At 38.4% G+C, this 5402-nt stretch overlaps 1 long non-coding RNA gene across 1 annotated transcript; it reads right to left on the reverse strand.

Annotated features, from left to right (window-relative positions):
* Positions 1–1678, reverse strand: LOC125748561 (uncharacterized). The gene is made up of 2 exons (XR_007399590.1): positions 992–1678; positions 1–773 (listed from the first exon to the last, which is right to left on the reverse strand). It is a non-coding gene; the product is annotated as an uncharacterized LOC125748561 (long non-coding RNA).
* Between the last annotated feature and the right edge of the window lie 3724 nt (positions 1679–5402).

The raw sequence follows: 5402 nt of genomic DNA on the forward strand, positions 1-5402 counted from the left end.
AACGGTGAGGAACTTTTATTTGCACAACATAAAACAAGTAACAAAATGAAAATTTATCAAATTACAAAACCAGAAATAAAAGGCCAGAAAACAAGAGAGAAACCAAAAACTCATCAGCAAGGAGAAAAAAACCTCTGGGGGCCCAAGGTCAACTCACCGTCCAACCCCCCTGCGCATGACAACATTCTCGGCTACTCACAAACGATATATTTACAATTATGTACAAGGTATTTACAAGACATTTTACGTAATCAAAGGGAGAAATCATATCACACATTGATAAAGGGAAAAAAGCAAAATAAAGGTATTTTAATTTCAAGTAGAGACTACATCTGTTCATGATTTGTACTGCTGTAGTGACTAAGTATTTGTTCCACGTCAAGTAAAGGGTTACCGATAATTGTGGAGATTAAGCGATTTTATTAATCATGAACAGTGACTTAAAAGATTATGTCGCCTATCACTATGAAACGCATATTAATCGTTAACAATACTTACCCAGTCAGCCACATCCATATCTAATTTTGACCAGAAGTATCGAGCTATAACCCTGTCCTTTGTCCCTCGGACACTGTGATGATTTCCAGGTCCAGGGTTATCGTGGCAGACCATGAAGACAGATCGCTTTTCATCCTCATTTAAAACAACCAAACGCATGGACGTGCGGTTTGGCCCAAGATAAAACAATCGGTCGTCAGAAACAAATATAATTCGCTTCATTTAGCACCAGAAGACATAGCTGCCATAAATGACACGAATGTGTGGTAATTACACTGATACAATTAAAGAAAAGAAACGATTAAGGAGAAAAAAAGAGAGAAAGGCTTAGTTTAAGTAACTTCACATCATATCGAACTGGGTGTAATACATAATGGCAATTTCATTTAGCACAGAGAAAAACATTAAAGTAATGTCACCTTTGATTGTAAAATTGACGGCCATACGCCGTATTTTACGTCACTCTTTCTGAGGCACATTAGGCATTAATTACCTGTGCGAAATAAAATCTTTTGAAGTGGGGTAAAAATCGAAGGTCTCCATCACTAACCGATTAAATCTTCTTTCCTCTCGCTGTCGACGTTCTCATCAAAAATCAACAGACGATGAAATGTGACGCAAAGCCGTGAAAATAGCATGCCATCACGCAGAAGTCGTAAGCGTGCGCATGCGTGGTAGTGGGAGTTACATTTTCGGTGGGTAACATTTTGGGTAGTGACAGTTGTATCGCACACCAACAGCATCGGAAAGAAGGCGTATAAGAAGGCGAAACAGATAATCGAACGCACCATTATCCCTTGCTTCTCAGCATGAGAAATACATAGTGTGGCGAGTGAGCGTGGGAATTGATTCAAATGTGTGTCTCGCAGTCAGTTCCTACTCACGCTTCAGACGTAACACTCAAGCTTTTTGACTCACGCTCACGCAAGAAATCACACGGCAAATCTATACTATACTATTATAAACCAAAAATTTGCTACATCAAAAGCGTTGGGGTAGTCTGCAAACCCTGCAGACTATTTACAAGGTAATAATGCTGTTACATACATGAGTGTACGGCCAAATGACCAAAGTTGACAACCCTGGATTTGAGCGCCCTGATACCATAGTTTAAGACCAACTTAAAGATAATTTATACATGATTTTCCACCTGATCATGTTCCAACTAGCTTTTGCCTGAATTACTTGGGACAAAACTAAACCAGATTTTTTATGGAACTGTATTAAAGATACGAATTATAACACGATTCAAAAAGAAATGGGCACCCTTACTGGAAATAAATGATCGTCCTTAAACATCACCTGTAATTTCTCTGGAAAGTAGTACTGAGAGGGAAAATCATCTTATACTGAACATAGAAGAAGAGGAAAGAAAAAGGACAGGCAAAAATTCTTATGCAGAATCCCTGTGGAATACAACCAAAATGTAATATAGCCAAAGGAATTTCAAGGCTCTGGATACCCATGACTTTGTATAGGATATAGGGTATAGAAGATGAATGAATCACGAATGAGTGATTGTCAGGGTCAGCTCCTGTTGTCTCAATCTTTTGTGTCCCTTCCTCGTTTGGATAGCAATCACTGGCCATCCTGTCCCTCCTGTCTGTCTTTGTGTTTCTCCTGTTCATTGTCAGCTGCATAGCTCAACTTGTTGAGTACGTGGTTGTCTGTGAACCCTTCTGTCCCATGTTTGAATCCCACCTGCTCTTTTTGTATTTGTTTCTAGTGTATTCATTTGTATGAGTTTTTCTAGTTCCCGTGTCTGGTGATTTTTGTATTCAGGTTTGGTCTTGGTCTTGTTTTGAGCCTTAGTTATGTTTGGTTTTGTTACTCCCAGTTTTAGATTCTGTTTTTCCTGTTTTCTCAGTTCCCCTGTTTAGTTCCTTTGAGTTAATTTGTTTCACCTGTGACCTGTTTTCCCAACCCTTCTTAATCTCACCTGCCCCTTCTTAGTCTTGTTAGCCCTCTGTATTTAAGTCCCTGCTTGTTTGGTGACTTTTCCATCAATTATAATAGTTAATGTTTGGTGGTAGATGTATGTTCTACCTGCCCCTGTTTTGTAATTAGTCTTTGTTTATCCCCATTTATTTTTGACTCCTCGTGGTTTTTTGTTTGTTCATTTACAAAACCCTGTTTTGTATTGTTGAGCCGCAAGAGGGTCGTCCACCATTTCTGCCGGCATCATGCCTTGCCGTCGCTCAAAATCCACCTGGATTCATGAGAGTGATTGAGTGTTATCCAAAAGAAGTTTCTACAGCTCTGATAATCACTGTGAACATCTTGACAAATCAGACAAATTGTTACGTTTAGCAAACCAGCTTAACGTAACAAAGAAAAGTCAACATTAAAGACAAACTCCATCTCCACAACTAAATTCTTGACTATCGAGACATGTAAACAACCTATATAATAACAAGAAAACATACAATTCACCTTCCTCACTCCCCCTCTAATTAAACATGGGAGAAAAAAATAGAAAAAAGTGGCACTTATACCTACAGTATTGTACTATAACTAGGTAAAAATCAGGACATAAAAAGAACCGGTCTGAAAAACAAAGCACAAAAGTTTACTGTAATTGCTAGGCTGCAGACCAAATTGCTGTCTTTAGAAGTCACATAAGTGGCACTACGTCACTTTTTCTCTGTTTTCTTTTAAACCTGCCATACACAAGACTGCAATTTAAGGGGAGAGGGTTTTGTGTTTAAAATGTCCTCAAATCAGATACTATTAATAGTCAAATACTTTGAAATTTTTAATTAAACTTGTGTAATTACACTGGCTAGGTTTGATTTTATTTAGGCCTATTTTCATAATTTTTATTTAAGGCCAAAGACCTATAATTTGTACTTTTCACATTCTTCATTTTTGTATAATTTATTTCTACTAAACTGATTACTTACAGCATTTCATTAATGCAGAAGTCTAAAAAGTGATGACATGTCCTAGCCTGTGGTCAGAGTGCAAAGGACTGCACACACGGCAGTGATGTCATTCCCTCTCTGGATGAGGGAGATGGAGCTCGTCCCAGCCTATGACCACCTTGTGAAGGACCACACACGCAACGGTGATGCATATCTTCCTTACTTGAATCCAACGTTCTCCACACTTTGTGACCTTAGACATAGACTGACTGGTTATTTCTCATATGGTTTGTTAGGTCTAAGTAAAGAGAATTTTCTGGAAGAACGCCGTATCTTCATGGAGGGCCCCAGACGGATTGAGACACTGAAACAAAGTGTTGGTTTTGTTTTGGGATTTAAGTAACTTGGGTGTAAAACAGCTTTAATTGCAGTTTAGCTAAATTCCCACTTCTTCTGACAAAACAATCAGGATTTATGCAAAAATAATTTAGCTGAACTCATTATAATGATGAGCAATTACCCTTACAAGTCCAGAAGAAGCATTTGCATAGAAAATATGAAGAGATTAAACTGAAATCTAAATCCAAAGTAAAATCAATCTACAACAAAGTCTAAACTGAACAAAAATCTCACAACCAAGTTCCCCAGCAAAACTCTGCCACCAAACACCCCTACTCTATCCTGATGGGCTTCTTCTCGCTTTAAAAGTAGCCAATCCTGCCTTTCAGGCAGGAAGGGCTTCCCTTCCGTGGACAAATCAGAGGCAATCACCATGCAAGATTTGAAAAGTTTGTCCAATTTTGGCGCTATGACCAGGGACCACAACAATATTTATTACAGGAGGCACAGGGTTAGGTGTGCTTAACAGCAGCCCTAGTAAGTATTTCTAGACAAAATTTCAAGCTCCCAGATGAAACAAGTAATATGTAGAAGCAACTGGAGATCACCCATTGCCCTGGCTTGGCCATGTTCTCTACCTCCAAGACACAGCTACCATATTCCCCCTTTCCTCACTGTATTTTTGGATTGTGCCACCATGGGGTTGTCACCCATGCTCTGGACAGAGGACTCAAGGAAAGAATAGTGTTTCTGCAAAGTGAGATGGGATATGTGGTACATACTGAAAATTACATTTGAACAAAAGAACCTCATGCCAAGTGTTTGTGTGTGTGTGTGTGTGTGTGTATAGATACATACATGTAGGCAGATAAACTGTGGTTGAAACATTATGGTTTGGGCTCTTTTACTGAACTATAGGGAAACTTGCCAATATTGAGTCAACTATGAATTCCACAAAGTAACACAGAATAATAGAAGAATTAGAGGACTTCTGTTAAAAACGTATTGTCCAAATGATTGGAAACACCATTAAATCCACAATTTAATGGCTCCGAAAGAAGAAACAAAGTAAGCTATACATGCAAAGATGTCTTCAAGCATGCTCTGGGCCAAAAAATTCCTCCCTGTCAATGTGAGTTATAATGAACCATTACATGCTGTTTTTTCAACACATAATTTTGAATCAAGCGGTTTATTTTAATTGTACCATATGCTTGCCTAGGAATGAGACATGCCACATGCATGCAGAAGGTACCTGTATGTTTAATGGAAAATGAAAATAACACAGATAGAACGAGTGGGCTAGATGTATACGTGAAACAGAATTTTTATAAGGCACAAAATGTTTATATATTGACCCACCCTGCAAATATACAAAAAGTATAATGCAGAAGTCAAATCCTTTTGTCCCACACATTACAATGCTAGCAGTACTAATGATACTCAAACTTGTAATTATTCTTTAAGAACTGTACTACTCACATATCATCTTTATACTCATTTCTACTCTGCCCACCATAAACACAGTAAACCTTAGAGATGCTCCAACATGTAGTTTGAACCAGAAACATCTCAGTGTGACGAAGGCACAACATGACAAAGTTTTCTCCTTTTTTTGGGGGGGGGGGAGGGGGGATGGTTACCCTGACTCACCATCAACATATACATTCCTAGATGATAATAAAAACACAGATGTCTGCA

This window comes from Brienomyrus brachyistius, chromosome 9, assembly GCF_023856365.1.
Source record: "Brienomyrus brachyistius isolate T26 chromosome 9, BBRACH_0.4, whole genome shotgun sequence".
In the NCBI taxonomy this organism is placed as follows: domain Eukaryota; kingdom Metazoa; phylum Chordata; class Actinopteri; order Osteoglossiformes; family Mormyridae; genus Brienomyrus; species Brienomyrus brachyistius.